This window comes from Peromyscus maniculatus, chromosome 21, assembly GCF_049852395.1.
Source record: "Peromyscus maniculatus bairdii isolate BWxNUB_F1_BW_parent chromosome 21, HU_Pman_BW_mat_3.1, whole genome shotgun sequence".
Taxonomy (NCBI): Eukaryota; Metazoa; Chordata; class Mammalia; order Rodentia; family Cricetidae; genus Peromyscus; species Peromyscus maniculatus.
The window spans coordinates 11,894,083-11,906,818 of record NC_134872.1 but is presented as its reverse complement, the minus strand read 5'-3'; the positions used below and the strand labels follow the sequence as shown (position 1 = coordinate 11,906,818).

The 12,736-nt window shown below is 43.4% G+C and overlaps 1 protein-coding gene across 16 annotated transcripts in view; it reads right to left on the bottom strand.

Moving 5' to 3' along the window:
• Window positions 1–11,135, bottom strand: part of Pcbp3 (poly(rC) binding protein 3) — a 204,758-nt gene extending 193,623 nt beyond the window's left edge. For all 16 annotated transcript variants that reach the window (XR_013046907.1, XR_013046908.1, XM_076558567.1 and 13 more), the window contains exon 1: window positions 10,996–11,135. The gene's annotated coding sequence lies outside the window, so the exon portion shown is untranslated. The remainder of the gene's footprint in view (window positions 1–10,995) is intronic.
• Window positions 11,136–12,736: the final 1,601 nt, after the last annotated feature.

Sequence of the window (12,736 nt, the reverse complement as noted above, 5' to 3'; positions counted from 1 at the left end):
GGAAAAAGGTGAAATAAAAATATGTTTAGGAGAAAACAAATCTCAAGTCTCTAACAGCAGCTGACCTGAACTGAGAACATATGTAGCGGTCTCTTTCAGCACAAAGGAAACAGTCCCAGAAGGAGGTGAGACATGCCAAAGAACAATGAGGAGCAGAGAATAAGCAAAGATGAATAAAAGGTTTAAAAAGAGGTAAAGGGTATTACATTATCCGGATAGTCTATAACACACTATTTAATCATGATAACTGCTAAAAGAAAGAAAAATAGAACAGACTTTCCAGTATATGGGAGAGGGTGGGGGAAACTAAATGATGTTTTTCAAAATCACAATATCAATTCTAAATGGGAGGAAAATCAACACCGAAATGTTAGACAAGATAAATACACAGGACTGTGGATTCAAATTCAAATATTTCAATAATTACATTTAAGGTACATAAACTGAATGTTCCAAGAAAAAGATAAAAATTGTCAAATTAGATGAAAAAAAATCTAGCAAACTCCTTCCTTCCAAGAGAGATATTTAAAGTCTCAGAGCATCAACAAAGATGTTTTGTAGATATGAGATGAGACCAAAATGACCAAGTCTGGCTACATGAACATAAAGCACACCCTCCATAAAGGCAAACACTGGACCAAAGATGAGCAAGACAGTAAAAGCAGATCATCAAGAAGACCAAGTGTGCTAAGTGTGCTGACAATTTCAGCACCTGGGAGGTAGAGCAGAAGGGTCAGGATGGGTTAAGGCCAGCCTGGACTTCATAAGACTCCATCTCAAACATAAACGGACAAACCAATTTTAAATTTGCATGCTCCTAATAATATGGCCTCAAATATATATAAGTAACAACTCTACATAGAGAAATAAGGCCATCCATAATGATAATGAAATCATCTTGGTAACAGATACAACAACCAGACTTAAACTAATAAGAAAACAGCTATGATGAATATGTTTACAACTTAGCTAAACAGAATGTGTAGCACTTTGAACTTAATTTTTTCAAATACACAGAATGTCTTTCAAAAAGCATATCAGAAAATTTCAAAGGATTAAACTCATAGAAAGTAAGGGGTTTTTGTTTTTTGTTTTTTGAGGTTTTTGTTTTTGTTCATTTGTTTGGTTTTGGTTTTTCAAGACAGAGTTTCTCTGTGTAGTCCTTGTTGTCCTGGAACTCACTATGTAGACCAGGCTGGCCTCGAACTCAGAGATCCACCTGCCTCTGCCTCCTAAGTGCTGGGACTAAGGGCATGCACCACCACTGCCTGGCTAAAAGTAAGACCTTTGAACAATGTAACTATGGTGGAAAACAATAAGAAAATATACACGTGTCTAAAATGTCTCAATAGTTTTTTGAATTACCTATTAGTCAAAGGAAAAATCATAGTGAAGATTATAAAATATATGAAAACAAATCAAACTCTGTAAGATACAGTGGAAGTATTATCTACTAGGAAATATATCACCTTAATCACATAACTAGAAAAAAAACTATGGATTAATTAAGCGTACATCTCAGATTAGAAAAGGAACAGCTACAAGAAAGAAAAACTGGAATCTAGTTTCACTCACAGCTTGGATGCACAAATCTCACAAAGAAAATTTGAGTCATCAGAATCTAACCATACATCCTAAGAACAAGATGGCATAACAGTTATGCTTCTACAGTGGTAAGATTATTCAGATTTTTTTATTTTGCTTTTGATGCTGTTCTTTATTTTGAACATTTTCTAAACAAACATACTTTAAGATTATGAAACTATTTTTAGTAGTTAATATTCTGCTGATCTCCCTCTTCATGAGGTCAACTAGTCAATAAACCGGAAGAAGAACAAAGGTAGCTCAGAACAGCCATTTTGTCTGAGTAATGCAAGCCCACAACACCTTCTGTGACTTCAGTGTCTCTATTCAAATGGCTGAAAACAACTGGCAGCTAGGAATATAAAAAGATTTACAAAGACAAGGAAGTGATGAAAATGGTATGCTTTCCCTCAAAATATTAAGGGAGTGTCTCATATACACACATCTATAAATAGAATCTATATTGTACTTTCATGAATAATTTAAAAGCACTTTGCAAACAGGGTTAAGAAAACAGGAACCTAAATGCTCAAAAAATCAATACTTCTGTCCTATTCCAACCTGGTGAGTTGTAGAAACAAACATTTTTTGGAAATGTTGTAAGCTAGATAGTAAGGTATCAAAAGGTTTAAAAACATTTACAAGGTTTGACCTTCTGAAACTTATCCTTCAAAAGTATTCATCAATACATGACAATTTTGTATAGAATATTTACCAAAGCTTAAATACTACATAAAGTAAAACAAATTTTCAGTCATAAGAAAGTAGTTCAATAAACTGGGGTATCTACTAGAATAGCATGTAGCAATCTATAACCATATTTCAGAAGATTATCCATAAAAAGGGTGGAAGTTCTCATGATTTAGAAGCAAATTTATTTACTCATTTGTTTGTTTGGCGTGGGAACATGAACACATGATCTCATGAATGCTAAACATACATTCTACCACTAAGATACAATTCTAGTCCTAAAGGAAAAAAAATTATTTATGGACTATGTTATGGAACGAATCACAACTTTAAGATATGCCTGGCATATCATACACCACACATACACACACACACACACACACACACACACACACACACACACACACACACACACAGAGGGGGGGGCAAAGGTGTTGGATATCTTTTGACAATTATCTCTAGTTTTCTTCTTGCTTCAATTTTTCTGTGCAAAGCATTTGTATTAGTTTATAGGTAGGAAACTGTTTTTTAAATTTAATATAAACTACCTCCAATAGATTGACTCTTTAGCAATCCAAATGTATTTATAGTGAGGCTAACTGGTGGGGTCAGCAGACTTCTGCAAGTTAGTTCTCTATGGCTGTACAGGCTATGACAAATTTAGACGCTCAAACATTATACCCTATAATCTCACAATCTTTGTGCGTCAAGAACCTAAGCAGGCTTACCTGACCAACCCTCATGCTTAGGGACTCACAAGGCCACAGTCAAGGTGCTGGTCAGGCTGCTCTCTCAGCTGAGCATGTAACTGGTATTTGTGCTGGGGTGGGGAGTCTGTTTAAGCAATTAACAGATTTGTTTCCCTGAACTAAGACTAAGTTTTCCCTGCTTCTATTTGTTCTGAGACCACCCTCGCCTCCAGGAGGCTCTAACGCATTTCTAGCATTCCTACCTCCTTCATCAAGTCAAAAAGGGAACTGATAAATCAAATCCCCAACAAATGGTCTTCCATGACAACACGGAAGGGATACCCTGTCACCTTGGCCATATTCTGTGGTCTAGAAAAAGGGACAGGAACCACATTCACCTAAAAGGAGTTTGTTTTTTCTTTTGGAGGTGAGTGGCCCTCCTTAACTACATCCAGCTTCTTGCAAAAAGCCCAGGCAAAAGAGGGAAGTATGTGCTGGGATCTGAAGCTCTCTGATCAACTGACCACGAAGAAAAGAGTCCCAAAGCTATGTGCACAGCAAAGGCAGGGCAGTACTGTAAGAGGAAAAGCAAGAGCTCACTAAGGGTCAGAGCAAACACAGAACTGTAACAGGAGCGCAAAAGGTGTACTCACCTTGAAGGAAGGTTAAGATACAGATACAGGGAAAGAGAAAGGGACACTTTTCTCTAAAGAAATGCAGTATGCCCAGGACAAGTTTTACAAAGGGAAAGAACAGTATTCCCTGAAGATCCAAATGTAAAATTTTAGTCCCCAGGGTGATGGTACCAGGAGGTGCTGTGGTGGTTAAGCCCAAATAGTGCATTGCGAACAGGGTCTCTGATTCTCAGCTGGAAGACATGAGCACTAGCTTGATGTGGCAAGTGCTAACACCATGATATACTTACCACAGGTCCAAATCCAAGAGACCACCTCTTCTTGGGATTAAACATCCAAAACTGTGAACCAAAATAAACCTCTCTTTACTGCATAAGGAGTTCATCACGCTGGGCATACCTCTTGATGCAAAGCTGACTAATCCACATGGTTCTTCACAAAAACCACAAACCACAGAGGAGGTCTAACTTCACATTCTAATTGGTCTCTTATAACCAACAAACCTGAGATGCCTATGGGCAAGACCTGGAGGGCAACACATTAAGGGTTTGGATGCCCTCTACAATACCAACATCCTTGAGTCTTTTCAGTACAGTGAACATTACTAATGTTTACCAGGGTTCAGGTTTCCTATACTTGTGAGACATGAAAAATTCCACTCACTGGCCCATTAGATGTGAGCAGATATACTAGTAGCCCTTCCCATTGACCATCCAAAACCTCCAGGTTCTACATGGAATAGACCCAGAACCTCTGAGAAATTTTGACACAGGTGTGCTGCTGAAAACTTATCCAGCATTTGGGATGCTGAGGCAGAGAGATTTTGAGTTTAAGTCCAATCTCGACTACATAGCAAGACATGCAAAAAAGGTAATTCTACCAACTTCCAGAGAACAAAGTATATTCCCTTTCAAAAACTGTTCCAGGGAGGGTGAAGCACCAGCCTGAACTAAATCTGAAAACAGGCAATGCAGAAGAAGCTCATCACTGACCAGTATTCCCTTATGAATATGTACGATGATCCTAAATGAAATATTAGTATAATTCCAATAATATAGTTTAATGTAATATATCAGGACAAAGAAAGTATATCCCAGGAAATTGATGATAGCTTAAAATTTAAAGATGTAAACTTTTATTTCAATGTAAGTGCAAAGAAGAAAAACCACAAAATTTTCTAAATAAGTATATTTGAAACATTTAATAAAAATCAAAATGTATTTCTAGTCTTTCTGACACAGGGTCTCACTATGTAGTCCAGGCTGGCCTCAAACTCAAAATCCTCCTGTCTCAGTCTCCTGGGTGCTAGGATTACAGGTATCTATCATCATGCCCAGTTGACTTTTTTTAAAAAGCTTTCATTAACCTACTAGTAAATAAGACAATCTACAACCTAATAAAAGGAATCTACTAAAATACAAAAGCAAAGTTCACAATTAAAGCTCTAACAGAATTATTCCTAAAGTGAAAAGCAATATAAGGATAATCTTATCCAATTTCTAGGAACTTCACCTAGTATTTCATATGAAGTAAATAAAACAAAAAATAAAATATTTAAGGATTATAAAGATAGAATTTATCATTATGTAGAAACATACCACAAAAAAAGGCCAGGCATAGTGGTTCATGCCTTTAATCCCAGCGCTCCAGAGGGAGAGGCAGGTGAATCTCTGAATTAAGGCCAGCCTGGTCTACAGAGCAAGTTCCAGGACAGCCAGGGCTACACAGAGAAACCCTATCTCAAAAAACAAAAACAAAAGAAAAATGAAACAGAAAATTCACCCACACCATGTGAGAAATCCAGTGTTTCAAAAGTAGCACTGTAGATCACTGGGAATGGGTGCTAATAAATGGTAATGGAACAATTAGTTAGGCACTTGAAAAAATTCTAAAAGCAAATCTCTACCTCAGAATCCATACATAAATGAATTCCAAGTAAAATATAAGGGCCAAATATTTGAACTTTTTTTTAAAAGACTGTCTTATGGCCTTAAAGTTACACAAATTTCTCAAATAAGACCCAATAACCCAATAATAAAGAAAGACTGATGAACTTGACCACATTAGAATTAAATATCTATTCATCAAAGCAATATTTTTTTAAGAAGGAGGAATAGGACAAAAGAAGAATCAGAAATGTTATAAAGAACTTCGAAAAAGGTACATCCAGGATACAAACCAGACATAAATAGATGAACAACATAAGATTACAACTTATACGAAAGAAAATCCAAGTAGTCAAAAGTGGGAGATGGGGTAGCAAAAATCCTCAGCCTCACCAGTAATCAAGAAAATGCACATTAGAACAGTGAAAGAGTCCTACCTACCTTATTGACAACAAAATATCTAAAGGGTAAAGAATTCATGATGTTTTTGGAAAGTAATTGACAAAAACAAGGAGACTGTGGTTCACAATCTCAGCAGTATTCACGGGGTACACACTCCCTTGGGTGCCTAGCACAGTGCAAACGTAAGCCAGTGGAACATGGCCACCAGCAGAAGCAGAGGCTGAGCAAGCTGCTAGAGGGAGACAGGAAGTGGAATAGGGATCAGATCAGACTGTATCAGATACCCATCTTGTCTGGAAATACATCAAAATCCTGTATTTTTCCTGTATTTACCTGGGGCAAACTCACAAACAGTAGGGATCACCTCATCTTCTAAGGCCAATCTGACTAGGTAACTACCACCTGAAACTTCCTAGCTAAGAAGACATAAAGCCAAGTCCCAAGCTGCATCAATTTCCTAATTTGGCTACCAAGGATTCCCACAAACATATGAGCTTAAAACACTGCCCTTTGCTACCCAACAGTTCGAGGACATCAGACAGATATGAGTCCCACTGAACTAAAATCAAGGACTGAGCTCCTTTCTGAGACCCTTCCCTTGCCTTCTTCAGAGGCTGCTACATCCCTTGGCATGTCCTGTTTTTGTCTTCAAAGCTAGAGATGGCATCTAAAACCCTCACCTCACATCACTCTAACACTGACTCTTCTGTCTCCCTCTCCCAACTTTAAGGATGCTTGTGATCATTGTGAGCCTGCCCAGACAACCCAGGATCACCTCCCTATTTGAACACCAATTGATGAGCAACCTTTTTCTATCTGCTACCTAATTCCCCTGCCAAGCAACATAACATATCACAGGCTCTGGGGATGAGGGCATATTGTCAGGAAGCCATCATTCTACTCACCACACAACCCCTCTCCAATTCACCCCCCATATCCCAACAGAGTCCCAACTACTTGGTAATACCCATACATGAAACCTACCGCTTCCATATCAACATCCTATTTTCCAGTTACACTAACTTTCTCATCTATTTCTAATCAACTTATTTCATCTGTGCCCAGACATTTACAACGTATCCTTTAGGGCTTAGCCCAAAGGCTACTTCCTCTATGAAGCTTTCTGATACTCTCAGTTTATCATCCCTCAGCACACTCAGCAGGTTGTGCATCCCAGCCGCATCACAGGGTAGCCACTTGCAACCATCTGTTTACATGCTCTTCCTCAGTACAAATGGTGAGCCTTTCTAGGACAAGAACTCTGTTACACACACACACACACACACACACACACACACACACACACACACACACGAGCTCCCAGATCACAACACAAGATTCAGCAAGAAAGAGTCCTTGTTTTAAGTATCTCAGAATACTCCTGAAACCTGGATGAAAAAAGAGGAAGCATCCCTTGAAGTTCCCTCCACAAAAGAAATGCCATGAGAAACTTAGGCCAGACAACTAGTTCAAGTAATTATTCCAAAAAACAAAGCTATCCACTCAGCTTGATGTACAACACACTGCCATGTGAAAGAATTTATACAAGTAACACATATCATTTTGTATTGCTAAGCTATGAAACAATTCTAAAGTAACCAACAAAATTACCCACAAGAGAAATAAAGACTTTATCTGAAATGATTTACATTCCTCAGAATTATACACATAAAAGTAGACATTGCTCCAACACGAAATGAATGCCTGACAATCACCAAAACTCACATTCTCAGCCTCTCTCCAGGGAAGGCTGAGAAGTGTGAGGGTGTTACAAGAGGCACTGTGTAGGGACAAGCTGCCCTGTAAACAGATACCTGCACATACTGCAATCAAGGGCTCTTTTTGTTTGATGGTAGTTTTTAAGAAAACAGACACTTGTTTAATTTCCGTGTTCATTACTTGATGTCCATATCCAGAAAACTACCCACCGGGGGAGAAAAAGAAAAATAACTATCTTTTCAAAGGGGAGATATGATTTGTTTTAAAAGCATCTCTCATTAAAGTTCAACAAAGATAGCCTGTCCATTTTTAATAATATGAATTCTGAAATGATTTTTAATATAATTCCAAAAACACACTCTCATTGAAATGAAAGTTTGAAGGAAAACTGGGGAGGTGAGGGAGAATACTGATTCAGTACCATGGACAGTGAATCCACAACTTGCCAGTGGGAGTCCTTGCTGTAAAGGCTTAGAGACGCCCCAAAACCTACAACATTTCAGCAAATGCTTAGGAGGAGGCAAATTCAATGTGTGAGCAGGTATTTTTATTATATTCCAAAGCACCATACTCCTTCACCAAGTAGGTACACAATATACGTCTATACTAAATCTGCTCCAGTTATCTCCTTTACAATAAAGCTCTGGAGGTTTCTGTTCAAACAGAAATGACTTTGCCCCAACACATTAGAAAGTTCCAGAACTCAATGAAACTTATACAGAATCCAACCTCAACTGTATGAACTATTTCAAGGGCCTGATGGGACTTTTACTATTTACACATGCAGCATGCTGTCTGGTATCCAACAAGGCTGAAAGGACAGCCTCGTCAAAACAGCTAACACTAGGTGATACATGCCTAATCTCATCATTTGGAAGGCTGAGGTAGGAAGACCTCAAGTTCCAGGCATGTCTAACCTGTATCCCAGTGGCCACATGAGGCCAAGAATAGCCATAAATGAGGCTCAAAATAATATTGTAAGTTTAAAAATATTATAATATTGTCAGCAATTACTTTGTAACTCAGTTGTGAGGTTATTGAGTGTGTAAACTTTGCAGATGATAACACTGTCTCACAATGACATGCTTGGAACTTGGGATACAGAACAAGATTTTGACTCAAAAATTACAAAATGTAATCATGCGTCATATGTTTTATGTTGCATGCTTTTTTCTTATAAAAAGTTGTGAAAATGTATCATAATCCTGTGTGAACGTTCTTTTACCTACAAATGAGCATTTGTAGGCAACACCAGCTCTGAATTCCATTCAGAATTTCAGAATGTCCAATCTTTTCACTTATAAAGACCCTATTTCTAACAAACTTATTTTACTGTTTTCTGTGCACACATGCCCACGCATGTGCACACATACATGCCACAGTGCTCCTGCAGTGGTCAGAGGACAACTTTCAGGAATCGGTTTGCTCCTTCCACCATAGGTTACAGGGACTGAACTCAGACCATCCGGCTTGCAAGGCACATGCTAAGCCATCCCACCATCCTGGAAACATTTTTTCAAAGCTCTATGATATTAAGCTCTAACTGTGTGCATGAAGTTATATAAACTCATGTGCACCGAGTGTGCGCTGTATTAACCACAGCACAAGTGAAAGCATCATGGTTGGAAAAGGAAGCCCTCAGCTGAACAACATCTGAACTCGTAGCTAGAAGACCCAGCTCGCTGGAGGACCTCATGTCTCAAGACACCATGCCAAGCTCCTCTAGGCCCTCTGATGCTCCAGCCATTTCCAGGGAGCACTCATCTGTCCACGCTCCGCTCGGGAAGAAAATGGGCATATCGGATGTTAGATAATGAACTGTCCTTGGTGTGAGGCCTGAGAGTCAGTTCTCGGTATAGACACACCCTGCAGTGTCTAGAGTCTGGCACCTAAATCACAATTAAGTCCAAAGAAGAGAAATGGGGCACAAGTTTGCCTCATAAGTTTCGGGAGGGCTGTGTCACAGAAAAGTGTGTATGCTAGCTATTCAATCTGGCCTCCAAAGGTCTTTCTCCAAGGCCCTGGCACCCAGGATTCCTTTTGGTGCAGCACCCACTAAAAATCCTCCTCAATAGTGCCATTGGCTCACATAAAGCTAACAAGACTTGAAAGTCCATGGTGCCGTAAAGAAAAGTATAAGGAAAATAACCAATCCTGGGACCCAACTTCCATTAACTGACAAATTTCCCACACAAACAACATAATGCAGAGTAAGGAGGGAAACTACACAACTAAACCCTTTCATTAAACAAAACTCTTAGGGGAGCAATAAGAAACAGGTCTAAGAGCACCTCTTTCCCAAAAAAAAGAAAATGCAGTGATCACAAAGAGGAACCAGCATCAGTCAGTTCTACCTGTCCTGGCTCTAATGGATGGCGCAGAAGGAGAGCCGAGAGAAAAAAAAAATAGAGACAGGAGACCGCAGTGGAGGGGAGAGAAGAGGCCGCGCCCCGGCCTCGCCCCACATCCATCCTCTGAGTTTCCTTTTTTTTTTTTTTTTACCCCTGTTCATCTCAATCACAAGACATCCGTCCAAGCTTTGCAAGTCTCAGTGAGATCACAGCCATTGCACGCTGACCCAAAAGCCTGCTGACTTATGTGCCCACTGACAACTTCTGAATTTGGGGAGGGAGTGGAGAGGCCTGGGTTCTCCTGAGTGGCTCCCCAACATGGGCAAGGGCCAGTTACCATCAGACTTTCACAAGGACCCTGGGCCTTGCCTGAACCCTCAGGCACGACCACGCAGGGCCGGAAATGGAGCCCCTTGCTGGAAACTTCTAACTAGGACCCTGCTCTGGCCCCGGCTCCACGCCCAAGGGCCACTAAGAACCACTCTACTGGGAAGCCTGACCCTCAACACCGTCCCCCTCTCTCTCTCAGTCTGGGAACCCCATCCCCTTGCTCAGCCTGGTACCCCCGCCTCAAGCCTGGGATCTCCTGCCTTAAGCCTGGAACCTCGCACTCAGCCCTGGAGCCTCAACCTTCAGCCCGGAGATCCCTGCCCTCAGTCCTGGAACCCCTTGCCCTCAGTCCTGAGATCCCCACCCTTAGCCTCGGACTTCCATCCTGGGACCCTCGCCCTCAGCCTGGTACCCCTACCCTGGGACCTCTGCCCTCAGCCTGGGAAACCTCGCCTCAACCTGGGGTCCCGGCCCTAGTCCTGAGATCGCCAACTTCAACCCACCCCCGAGGACCCCCAACACGCCAGCTCGGATGAAGTTTTCTGACGGCGAACTTCCAGTCCTCCGGCCTTTCGCGGGGTCTCCGAGGCTGGCCTGGGACGCGGCGTGCGGGCTAACCCCCCGCGCTGGACACCCCCACCACCACCACCACCACCGCCGCCGCCGCCGCCGCCGCCGCCGCGACTTCAACCGGCCGCCACTCACTCACCTGCCCTGCCACGGACAGCGAGGCCGCGGGCCAGGCGGAGCCGGTGCTGCCGATCGGGTGGGGCAGAGGAGGCAGAGTCGGCGCGACGCGAAGCCCGAGGCGACCGAGCGGCGGCCGCGGCGTCTCCTGGCTCAGGCGACGGTAAGCAGCGCCTCGAGCTCTGGCCCGAGCACTGCGCGCGGCGAGGACCCGCCCCCTCCGCGCAGCCAACCACTCCCGCGCAGCCCGCCGGCTCTGGCCCCGCCCCCGCCCGAGGGCAGGGCCTGAGAAAGCGGGCGCCGGGATCCTATCGAACTGCGGGACGGTGACCAGCACGGCCAATCCGAGCGCGGGAAGCTCTCCGGCTGGAAGCCGTTTAGCGTCGAAGGGCGGTTAGGGTGGGGCGGGGCCCCACTCGGGGGCTGGAAAGGGGCGGGGCCTCTGGGAAGGCTAGTCAACTGGTTGGGGGCGGGGGCAGGGCGGGGGCGGGGCCTGGGGCGGGGCCTCCGGAAGGCTAGAGGGAAGGGAGTGGAGACGCAGACGTGAGATGGCTGCGCGCGGCCTGCCCCTCGCCTGCGCTCGCCTGCAGGTGCCCGCGCGGGGGACTGCGGACACCCAGTCTCGCGCTCTGGTATCCTGGGGCGGTCGGTTGGACCCGCGGTCCTTTAGCGACCATGCGGGCCTGATCTGTTGACCAGCAGCCCTTCGTGGGTTGCCCCTCTTCACGGGAGTCTTGGCTAGCCTACGCAACCCAGACTGCAGAACTTGCGTCCAGGTTCTCTCATGTGCTGGGCCTGCACATCTATGCACAAATGACTCCAGGCTGAAGGCAGACGGAAGAACTGGCGGTGGCGGCTGTTGGAAAACATATCACTTTGTTTATTATATTATTATTATCATCCTCATCATCTTTTGTGCACCTCTCTCGGGAGATGTCTTGCTCTGTTTCGTTTCTACTAACTATCGTTTTCATCAGACTAAACTATCTTTCATCTGATTGTACTCTCATCAGCTTACACTTGAAATTCCTTTCTGCACAACATGACGCGAAGGCACCAAGCCATAGTGTCATCCCAGCACTGGTACAAGCTGGGAGTACTGGGACCCTGCCTTGCACCAGTGCCTAGATGCCCAGGCTTCCTAAGGCCTTTCTCCAGCAACCTGGACCAGCCAGAGAAAGGCCTCTTCTGACTCAGGGACCAAGCTTTGCCTTTCACAGATGGGGAGAGGGATCCTCAGATTTCCCACCAGACATGCAGGAAGCATCCCTGGGAAACAGGGTTACTTCTTTGTTATCCGATGAACAGGTGGGTGAGAAGAGAAGTGGGTGAGGGTGAGATTCTCACTGAAATGACAAAAACTCTCATTTAAGCCCTGAGGCCTCAAACCCACCAACGATTCACTTTGGTGGCAATAATGATATATTATACATGCAAAAGAGTCTACACAGAGCTGTCAACCCTCCACCTGTTACAATTATGACCTCTTTTGTAGAGTCGGGAAGACCTTGTAGGTCTGGAGCCTGTCACAGTAACCATGTGGCCCTTGGGAATGTCCAGAGTCATACAGGGATGATGTCCTGGAATCCACTCTGAGGAAAAAGTTCTGAACCCCACATCAGACATACACAGTGGTCCATTGGGGGGTAGGTGGGACACAAAGGGGTGCATGCTTATTTGTCTTCAAATATCACCTGTGAGATTCAAAAGAAAGGGCCTGGGTGTGGGCAAGAGGAGGCTGTGCAGAGTCCTACCCAGAGGCT